Here is an 11,811-nt window from a genome sequence, read left to right on the forward strand (position 1 = left end):
TCCCGGATGGAGCAGGACAAAGGTGGGGTGCAGAACTCAAATTCTAGTAAGAAGACCAGACTTAATGGTCTGACTGGGACTGGAGGTACCCTGGAAACCACGGCCCCTGGATTCTCTATCAGCCCAGAACTAAAACAATTTCCAAGGCCAACTCTTCAGGCAGGGATTGGACTGGACTGTGGGACATAAAGCGATACTCGTGAGGAGTGTGCCTCTTAGCTCAAGTAGATAAAAGAGACTAAACCGGAAGCTTGTGTCCAGAGTTGAGATGGGAAGGCAGAGAGGGTTAGGAGCTGGTTGAATGGACACGGTGAATCCGGAGTGGAAAGGAGGAGTGTGCTGTCACACTATGGGGAGAGCAATTAGAGTCACATAAGAATGTATGCATGAACTTCTGTATGGGAAAAAATTTAAAAAAAAGTGAGAGTCCTCCAAGATGTACTGGCTCTTCAGCCAGGAGAGGCCGGGACTTAAGAGTCCTCCTCCCCACATGCAGTTGTTGGGGTAGGGGTCTTCCCAGGAGCTGCCTCCAATGGGGACAATCTGTCAGTCAGGATCTCCAGGTCTGGGCAGGCAGTGAGCTCTGATGGACCAAGACTTGTTCCACCAAGAGGCCCACTACAGCCAAGTCCTTGACTGTGTCCACCCAGAATGCAACTCAAATCAACAAATATTTATTGAGCACCAGTATGTGGCAGGTTACTCTGCTGGGGATAGTGAAATGAGCAAGACAGACAAAAAGTCCTGCCTTTGTGGAGCTTAAGAGGTAGACAACAAAATGAATATGCAAATTATAATATGTTAAGAAGTCATGGAGAAAACTAAAGGAGGCAAAGGGGACAGAAGGGTCTGAGGCGTGAGGTTTGTATTTAAAAATACTGTGGTTGAGGGAGGCTCCACCGAGAAGGTGACATTAGAGGAAAAGGAGTGAGCCATGGGGATTTCTGGAGGAAAAGTGTTCCAGGCAAAGAGAACAGCAAGTGCAAAAGCCAAGAGGCATGAGTGTGCATACTGAGTGTGACAAACAGCCAGGAGGCCAACGGGGTGGAGTGGACATGTGGGCCAGAGGAGTAGAGGGCCCAGGACACAAAGGGCCTTGAAAGCCACTGTAAGGATTTGCACTGCCTCCTAAACTCCACTATTCAACACACCCTTCTGAGGACTGAACCAGGGGAAAGCACTGAGCATGCCCCCTCCCTGAAGCAGTGGATCCCCTTGTCAGTGTCAGGGGTCTTTGGCCACAGGACACCGAAGCCGAAGTGAGCTGACTCAGCACAGGGGATAAACTGGGAGGATAATGGGCATTCCCAGAATCCTTGGGAGGCTGGAGAACTGGGAAATGGGACAAAACCAAGGTGGCTGCAGAAGACCAAGAAGGGGGACCCCCGGGAATAATTGCCTAGCAAGGACAGTGTGGTTAGGGCACCACCTCTCCAGTGAAAGGAGCTCCCCCACTACATCCATCTGTTTAAGGTTCCAGTTCCAGGGGGAGCATCAGATTGGCCTGGCCTGGGACACATGTCTGCTCCTTGGCTATGGGGGGGGGGGAGCCTCCATCACAATCCCCCAGCCCATTATCTCTGGGAACCTGGAAAACGTGCGGTGGTTGCTTGGTAGCCGAAAAACAGAAAACACGTATTGAGGAGCTACTCTGTGCCAGACACTGCACTCCTATATCGGAACCAAGGAGAGCTAAGCCTAGAGACAGAAGCTTCCCGGCCAAGTTTCCGCAGCAAGTGAGCGGCAGCCAAAATTCTGACTCCTGGACCCCAGGGATTGAGGCATGGTTCTACATCATGGCTGCATCCTGAGCTAACTGGGATACTTTAGACAATTGGGGGGGCCTAAGCGTCACTCCAGGAACCCATTTTCTGAAACCTATGTTTTTCCTTTCCCTGCCAAGCATCAAAATTGAGAGCTTCACCTGTGCTGCTTCTTCCCTGAAAACCTGGAGTTTCCCCCGCAAGATAAAGGACTGGAAGGTATTTGACACTACAGCAACAGGCAAGTGGGGTGGGCAAGGATGGGGCCAGGGCTTGCTGTGGTTCGCAACTGGGAGCCTGGCTCCCTCCATTACAGTGGGACCACTCACCGCTGGGGGCATCACCACCTAATGGCAGCCTGGGAAGAGATAGACCCCTCCCTATGGTCAGTGCAGGAAAACTTCCCTGGGCCCCAAAGGCTTCCCCTGGATGTGTGATTTCCATCACCTGACCCAGGCTATGCCTCACACCTGCACCCCTGACCAATAGTGCAGCAGCAGGAACTGGTAAGAGAAGCAGCTTCCTCCTGCAATGAGCCTTTAGCGCCCTCTATTGAGAAAGCTCAAGATGATGCTCAGTGAAAAAGAGAAAAGCTTTAAAAATTCAGATTATGAAAAATAAGTTTGGAGCTAGGTAACATATTAAAAAAATGGATATCTCATAACCTCACAATTCATAAGCCAATAATAAGGCTAATAACAGCTAAAAAGTAGTGAGTGTTTAACGTTTCTGGCACAGTGCTAAGAACTTCTCACGTATTATCTCATTTAATTCACCAAAATCAGCCCTAGAGGTTGGTTCCTTCTGTCATCCACATTCTATAGTAGAAGCCTAGAGATGTTGAATAATTAATCCAGGGAAATATTATCTGTCAAGTAAGTAGAGGCTAGAATCAAACCCCGGCATTCTTAAGCACCTTGCTATTCAGAGAAACCCCTGTTAGCACTATGTTGTGTGCCTTCTGCAACAGACACTGTTGGTTGCCTCCTAAACTTCCATTCTCCAGCCCCTCTTTTTAATAAAACCCTGAGTCCGTGCAGGTAGCCACCTCCTTACCTGGGCCACATGCCTTGTGGGTGGTGAAGCATTTCGGGGAGGGAACGGCTAGGTGAGCGAAGGCGCTGTGATACGTCTCAGCCAATCATGGTGGGCTTCGGCCCTTTGCCGGTAATTGGTTAAAGCAAAAGCATGTGACCCAGTCCTGGCCAATGAGACGCAAGGGCAGTATCCTTGGGGCTTTTGGGAAAGGTGTTCTCACACTTAAAGTGGGAGCCGCAAATGGTTCGTGTGTGTAGCTCTCCCGAGTTTTAGCTCTTCTGTGTTGGCAGCCATTGTCTGACTAGGAGGGAGGACAGCCTAAGGGCAGCACCAGCACAAGCAGGAGCATAGAGCCCGCAGCAGAAACCCCGAGAAGCGGGACATGAGCCGAGAGCTCCCAACTTCTGGATTCCTTATTTTGGAAAATACGTTTACTCATTGTGGAGTCAGTTGAGGTACAGCCTTTGTCTTACTTGAAATTGAAAATATCTGACTGATACATCTTCTTCTATACAGTATATTCATGTGTTTCCACGCACATGAATCGGGGGAAAACTGACCTGATTTTTCACGTAAAAATGGTCATTCCTCTATATCAGTAAAAATAGACTGAGATCACTGTTTTTCATGTCAACAAAAGGATTTGGTAAGTATGGATGCTCCGAGATTTATACCACCTGCACCCTGGTGGTGCAATGGATAAGCCTTGGTAACGGAAAGGTGGACTGTTGGAACCCACCAGCCGCTCCACGGGAGAAAGATGTGGCAGTCTGCTTCCATAAAAATTACAACCTTTAAAACCCAATGGCACAGTTCTACTCTGTCCTCCAGAGTCACTATGAGTGAGAATTGACATCACTGGGACTGATTTGTTTTGGGAGGGCAGTGTTGAAATTATTAAATATTTGAATTAATTCAACGGTTACTGTCATGAACAATTTTGTTCTTAGTTGTGGTGGTTGCTAGGTGCCATCCACTCGGTACCGACTCATGGCGACCCTGTGTACAACAGAAGGAAACACTGCCAAGTCCGTGCCATCCTCACAGTCGTTGCTGTGTTTGAGCCCATCCTTGCAGCCACTTTTTGTTTCTTCTTGGAGAACACCCTTTATTTCCTTAGGGTATAGTCCCCAAGGGTGGTGGTGGTGGTGGTTGTGTACTGCCAGGTCGATTTCAAATGCTAGCGACCCTATAGGACACAGTAGAACTGCCCCAGAGGGTCTCTGGGCTTCAATGTTTACAGGAGCAGATTGCCAGGTCTTTTCTCCTGCAGAGCCACTGGGTGTGGTTGGACCGCTGACCTTTCGGTTAGCAGCTGAGTGCTTAATATTATTAGCCATTACCAAGGTTATTAAAAACTGTACCCGTTGCCATCGAGTCAATTCCAGAACTGCCCCACAGGGTTTCCAAGGAGTGCCCGGTAGAATGGAACTGCCAACTTTTGGTAAGCAGCCATAGCTCTTAACCACTACGCCACCAGGGTTTCCAAAGACAGGAGGCTCTCAGGAGGGGGCAAAATAGCCTATAGCACCAGGTATTCCCAGGCGGTCTCCCATCCAAGTACTAATCAGGCCTGACCCTGCTTAGCCTCCAAGATCAGACGAGATCGGGCACGTTCAGGGTGGTGTGGCCGTAGCCAAGATTAGTACCAGGTCTAAAACTGTAGCAGGTAAGCTTTAAAGTAGACAGTGCTACAGAAAACACTTTATTGACTAGTTTGAGGTTCAGACGCTTCTAATGAAGATACAGACCCCTCATCCCCACATAAAACACCAGAATCCACTTGCTTCCGTGGACGTGTCTAGGGGAGTACTGAGGAGTTTGGGTGGTTAGGGCTTTAAAGGAGGGGAGGTGTAAAAGAGGAGATGGTTAATGGCAGGTTCTTTGGGCTGGGTTTGAGTCCTAGGGGCAGAAGGGTCAGAAGTTGACAAAACTCTTAATGCCGCTCTGTCCCAAACAGAGTCATTGCTGGGCCCTGGTAGAAAACTGTGGCACTTAGCTTTGGAGGAAGCCCTTCTGACTTGCCTCAGGTAAGAATGCTTTGGTTGTAAATAGAAAAAGCAGTCTAAACAAATTGGGGTTTGTTGTCACCATCTCACAAGAAATCTGGAGATAGACACTGGTGGCATTGGAGGTCTCCATTATGATGTTGGTGGGCCCTAGGCACTTTTGCCCTCAGAGAGCTCTTCTTCCATAGATACTCTTAAAAATGATATTTCGTCCCCTTGCTAGTGTCTTTTGATGCACAAGAGATATGGCTGGATTGGCATAGATGAATATATGAAAACACATGGATACCATATATGAAAACATTGTCTTCAATCTAAAAGTTAATCTTTTTCTTCTGATTTTTAAAAGAAATTGAAACATTTTCACAGTATTTGAGAGTCTTTTGGGCCCTAGGCACTGTGCCTAGTGTGCCTAATGGAAAAGTGACCCCAGGCATTGAGTCATTGGCTGATTGAGGCCATCTGAGATGAAGATGCTGTCATCCTTGATTTGTGGTTTTGTGCTTCATGTCCTCAAGATGGCTGCCACAAGTTCAAGCATCATATCTCTTATCAGTGGAGGAAGAAAAGGGGCAGTGTCAGCTGTATTGATTCCTTTTCTCAAGAAAGCAAAGGCACTCCCAGAGTCCTCCCCAACAGATTTCCCTTGATGTCTCATTGTCCTTAACTGGGTTACACAGTTTTAGCTTCAAGGGATGCTGGGCAATTGAGTATCTTGTCCATGTGAACAAGACTATTCTGATTGGGTTTAATCATCATAGCTCAGCAGATGGGGGCATGCCGCCTCTGCATATAACCCAGGCATGGAAATTTGGTGAACATCCAGAGAGCTCCTCCCAAACATGGCACCTAATCCATTAGTAGTGGTGTGATGGGGCTCATGCAAGTGACCTATGGAATCAGACACTGGGCGGATCACTGGGTAGAGGCAGAGCTGAATGGTGATTGCAGCCCACAGGTAGCATGTGTGAGCACATAGGTGTCTCTGCTTTGGGAACGCTGAGGTGTTGGAGTAGGGAGCTTCTCACAGGATGGCTAGAGATGCTGTGTGAGCAGAGTAAAGAACACAGACTTCACAGTTCTGTCGAGTCCTGGTAACATCTGGGTCACGCTGGGCAGGACTTGTGAGCTCCGAGGTTGTGAAGCTGTGGAGGCCAGGGATGAAGGTCGGAGGCTCCAGGGGAGTTTTAAGAGGTCGGCCGGTATTCTCTTTCACGGACAGTTGGAGGGCAGCCCTGGTTGGAAGCAGAGGGATGGATAAGTTGACCTCACCACAATGAATTTCCAAGATTATAAGTCCAACAAGAAATAACAATCTTGCCTTCTCCCATAGGCAGATAATAACTACTAATCTCTACTTTACTTTACATGATTTTTATTTGAAAAAGACTGAGTTCTTTTTCCAGGTGAATTTCATTCATTCAGACCTTTATCACAGCTTTTACAAATTTTCTCTTACAAATATTGTTGTACCATTTTACCAATAAATAAATGACGTACACCCGTCTAAGAAAACCACCCTGTCTAATTCTTAGACTCCTGGTGTGGAAGGGTCGGCGATGATCTGTTTTTGCAGCTCATAGTTTGGCAGATGGTTGAATGGAGACCAGAGTGCTTACCAGGGCTTTTTAACATTATGGTAATTACATTAGTTCCAGTATCTGTAACTGGGTGTGCGCTTAGCATGGGCAGGCTCTTTTCATGGATTAGTTCCTTTCATCCCCATAGGGAGCCCTGGTGATGCAGTGGTTAAGAACTGGGCTGCTAACCAAAAGGTCAGCATTTTGAATCCACCAGCTGCTCCTTGGAAACCCTATGGGACAGTTCTCCCCGGTCCTGTAGGGTCGCTATGAGTCGGAACCCACTCGATGGCACATAACAACAACATCCTCACAGGACCCTGTGATGCAGGCACCCATTCTATATATGTGACGTCCACATACCTCAGACAGATGATCTGACCCACTCAGGTTCACACAGCACATACAAGGAGGAGCTGTTACTCAAACACACTTTTTCCTGATTCCAAATGCCAAAGAGGTAACCACTACACTTCTTGCTGCCTACAGCTATTTATGGAGCTCCTACATGTGGTGGGCCCTGGGTAGGCTGGGCAAATACAGAGATGAGGACGACAGACCCAGTGGTGGAATGTATTTGTTCAGGCAACAAAGTCTTATAGCATTTCTACTATGTGCCATGGATTATGTGCTATAGATGCTGGGATTCCAGAGAGGGCAGCTGCAGCATTAAGAGAATCCACGAGGGAGCCCTTGGGCAGCAGAGAGTCCAGCCAGTTTCCTCTGAGCGCTCAGGCCATGCCTTCTGACTGGGGTTGGGGTGCTTCATATCTCTCCAGGGAGCCTGTCTCTTCTCCCACCCAGCTCCTGTCCTTCGAGCCCTGTGCAGGGCTATCCAACGGGAGCGTGGATAATCCTGAGTTGTTTTTGTAACCACTTTCTTTAGCACTTATGTTCTTAGGAGTATCTGGAAGATGTGCAAAAACAGCTCCTCTCAGTGTTGTAAGTCAAGGCCACCCTCAGCCCAGCTTCACCAACAAAATCTCAAAGTGATCCTTCTGTCTTTTTCACTAATAACAAAAAGAAGATTTTCCAGTCATTGGGCCTGTATATATTGAGCACTTTTGGACACCTGGCACTCTGGAATGAATGAGACGGTATCTTTGGAAAATTGGGATGGATGAGGCATGGTGAGGGGGCAGGATAAGCTGATGGCTAGCTGCAGAGGACAACGAAGGTTTTGTGGAGTCTGAAGCTTCCCCAATTTTCTGGAACCTCATCAAGTAGAAGAATATCAAATGGAAAATACAAATTTTAGTACAAAAGCGAATACTTCCTTACAATCAGAAGGATACACAGCGAGCTACAAACTTAAGCTGAAAAATAACACTGAACTGATATCACAAAATCCAGAAAAGAACATATTTCTATTAACTGACATCATTCTATAATAGTTCCTTCTGGTTTTTTTGCTGGTCTGTTTGGTCAGTTCTGCACAGCAAACTGATTTTTAATATAATTTTGTATAGAAAGAGTAAAAACTATTGCCATCTTTCATTGAGCATGGAGTATAGAAGTTTGTTCTTAATTAGTGATAGTTTCAAAGAAAATTCTCTGTCCCATAACTTTATTTGTAATGCCATGTAAATTAAGGGATTGTTGTCAAATTGTAGAGCCTCTATTAAGTTTCTTTCATCAGTGAGTTGGTATATTTCCAGGCATTTCAAGGTTTCCTAATGCGGTAACGAGTGCATTACTTAAACCGAGGAACATGAGTTCATTTGTAGACCATCATTGATGGTCTTGAGCCACATAATCCTTAATATGGTTTTAAGATGCACAGCATAACGTGGCAGACATAATTTTGATGCAGACTGAAATTTTTAAAAAGCAGTAAAGAAAATTCAAAGAGTTCTTTCTTTTTAGGGGTTACTTCCAAAATGTTGTTGTGTGTGCCATCGAGTCATTTCCGACTCATAGAAACCCTATAGGACAGAGTAGAACTGCCCCATAGGGTTTCCTAGGCTGAGATCTTTATGGGAGCAGATTGACAGGGATTTTTCCCTGGGGAGGAGGGTGGGTTCGAATAACTGACCTTTCGGTTAGGCGCGCTTAACCGTTGCAGCACCAGGGCACCTTAATAAAACAAGTAACTAAATAAAGATTGCTATAGCAGAAACCATTATTATTATTATTATTAGGTGCTGCTGAGTTGGTTCCGACTCATAGCAACCCTGTGTACAACTGAAGGAAACACTGCCCGGTCCTGCGCCATCCTCACAATTGTTACTATGCTTCAGCCCATCGTTGCAGCCACTGTGTCAGTCCATCTTGTGGAGGGTCTTCCTCTCTTTGCTGACCCTTCACCTTATCAAGCATGATGTCCTTCTCCACGGACTTGTCCCTTCTGATAACGTGTCCAAAGTACGTGAGACGAAGTCTCACCATCCTCACATCTAAGGAGCAGTCTAGCTGTATTTCTTCCAAGACAGGTTTTTTCCTTCATCTGGCAGTCCATAATAGATTGGATATTCTTCACCAACACCATAATTCAAAGCCATAAATTCTTCTTTGGTCTTCTTGGAGTTAGAAAACCAAAAGGGTAGAACACACTCGGCATTTCTCAAGCTGAAGGAACTGAAGGAAAAATTGAAGCCTTGAGTTTCAATATTGAAGGACTTTATGGACAAAATATTGAACGGCACAGGAAGCATCTAGAGAAGATTGAAGGAACACACAGAGGTACTGTACCAAAAAGAAACAGTTGATGTTCAACCCTTTCAGGAGGAAGCATGTACTCAAGAAGCGATGGTGATGAAGGAAGAAGTCCAAGCTGCACTGAAGGCATTGGTGAAAAACAAGGTTCCGGGAATGAACAGAATGCCAGTTGAGATGTTTCAAGAAATGGATGCAGTGCTGGGGGTGCTCACTCCTCTATGCCAAAAAATTTGAAAGACAGCTACCTGGCCAACTGACTGGAAGAAATTAATGTTTACACCCTTTCCAAAGAAAGGCAATCAAACAGAATGCCAAACTTATCAAAGAATATCATTGATATCATATGCAAGTAAAATTTTGCTGAAGAAAATTCAAAAGTAGCTGCAGCAGTCCATCAGCAGGGAACTGCCAGAAATTCAAGCCAGATTCAGAAGAGGATGTGGAACAAAGGATATCATTGCTGATGTTAGATGGACCTTGGCTGAAAGCAAAGAATACCAGAAAGATGTTTACCTGAGTTTTATTGACTATGCTAAGGCATTCGACTGTGTGGATCATAACAAATTATGGATAACATTGCAGAGAATGGGAACTCCAGAACACTTCCTTGTGCTTATGAGGAACCTATACATAAACCAAGAGGCAGTTGTTTGAACAGAACAAGGGGCTACTGCGTGGTTTAAAATCAGGAAAGGTGTGCATAAAGGGTGTATCTTTTCACCATCCTCATTCGATCTGTATGCTGAGCAAATAATCCAAGAAGCTGGACTATATGAAGAAGAAGAATGCTGCGTCAGGATTGGAGGAAGACTCGTTAACAAACTGCAATATGCAGACGACACAAGCTTGCTTCCTGAAAGTGAAGAGGACTTGAAGCACTTACTGCTGAAGATTGAAGACTATAGCCTTCAGTATGGATTACACCTCGACATAAAATAAAGAAAAATCCACAAAACTGGACCAATAAGCAACATCATTATAAAGGGAGAAAATATTGAAGTTGTCAAGGATTTCATTTTACTTGGATCCACAGTCAATGCCCATGGAAGCAGCAGTCAAGAAATCAAACGATGCATTCATTGCATTGGGCAAATGTGCTGCAAAAGACCTCTTTAAGTGTTCGCAAAAACCATGTCCTCATGAAGATAGATAAATGTAAAATAAACTGAATATTCCTAAGTGTAAAACTAAATGCTATCGTTGTTGTGTGCCATCGAGTCAATTTCAACTCCCAGTGACTCCACTGACAGAGAACTACCCCATAGGGAATTGTTGGCTGTAATCTCTAGGGAAGCAGATCACCAGGTCTTTCTCCCACAGAGCCACAGGGTGGGTTTGAGGCAACAACCTTTTAACCAAAATGGAATGACTCAAATGTAAACTGCAAAAAACAAAGAAAATTTATAACTAAAGTTAACAAAGAGAAAGTAAAAATTAGTAATGTCTAACAATAAAATACTTACATATAAAATTGATTAATTAAAAATAAAGTAATCAAAGTAAATTACAGTAAAAACTGGGCCAGCTACATCTCCTCTCAGGCTCAGGATGAGGCTTTCAGATGCGAGCCTTTGCTGGACTGGAGACCAGAACCAGGAACACAAACACAGGGGCCAGAATCACTGGGGAGGCACTGACAGGGACAGAGGAGGGGCACCGTGGGCTGGGCTTTGGGGATCAGAATGCTCCTCAGACGCTAGAGAGACACCTTGGATTCCTCTTATTCCCAGGGGTCAGGTTAACACGGCACGGAGGCCTTTTTGCTGGCTCTGCTGAGGGCACAGGTGTCGGCACAGGTGTCTGTGATTGCCCCAGAAAACAATATAACCTGGGCGCTCGGCAGGGCAGTCTTCAGTGAAAATACTGCAGTGGACAGGAAAGGACTGTGGAATCTCGGATGAATAGGCAAAGCCCCACAAACCTGGGCCATCTGAGGGACAGGTGGTCTGAGGAATAGATGTGGAAGTGATGACCCTGCCCCTCAGTTCCTTGCTTCAGTACAATCCAGTCATGAGATCTTCGCATTAAACATGGACAGCTTCCTGGAGATCTCCCCTTTCCCGCTAAGAATCATTTTTCTTTCAAAAACCATCAACAAACTTTGCCTGTGCCTTTCAATTAAATCCTTATACTGTGCTGATGAGAACAATGTTTATGAATTCAGTTCTATTCCAATGTGAAAAGCTTACAGAAGACACTGTTTTTTGATATGTAATAAAATTAGTTCTATTTATTTTGTTTATTTGCAAAATTGGAAACTAAGAAGGACATTGGTAACTTGTAATCCTATCTCTCTAACTCAGCCCTAGTGACCATCACATTGCATTTCCGTCAAATTTTTGTGTTTTATTTAAATGTTACACATCTACAAAAAAATCTATAGAAACTCAGCTTGAGAAGTGGTGCCATGAGGTGATCAGCCCCTTAGCAGGGCTCACCAGGGGCTGGGATCCTCCAGTGTCCTTTACTTCATGTCAGGGAGCACGAAGTGCCCACAGAGAGGCAGAGCAGGGATGCTGCTTACAGCTGAGGTGCCTCTGGATTCTTTACCCTTTTTCCAGGAGCTCTGAAGTGGGGAGGTCAGGGCTCCCCACTGTCTCTCATCACACCCAGTGTTTAACTGGGCATGTGCGCTGTTGACCATAAGGGGGTCGGAAAGGCAGGGTTGGGCTCTGCATGGTGAGATGTTGAACAATTCCAGGAACCCTCTTCACCAAAATACAGTGTGAACAGCAGTCATGGCCCTATAGGTACCTACTGCCC

The 11,811-nt window shown here is 45.6% G+C and overlaps 1 pseudogene; it reads right to left on the reverse strand.

Annotated features, from left to right (window-relative positions):
* Window positions 1-4,320: 4,320 nt before the first annotated feature.
* Window positions 4,321-4,439, reverse strand: LOC111822657 (uncharacterized; annotated as a pseudogene).
* Between the last annotated feature and the right edge of the window lie 7,372 nt (window positions 4,440-11,811).

This window comes from Trichechus manatus, unplaced genomic scaffold (genome assembly GCF_000243295.1).
Source record: "Trichechus manatus latirostris isolate Lorelei unplaced genomic scaffold, TriManLat1.0 scaffold00190, whole genome shotgun sequence".
Lineage (NCBI taxonomy): Eukaryota > Metazoa > Chordata > Mammalia > Sirenia > Trichechidae > Trichechus > Trichechus manatus.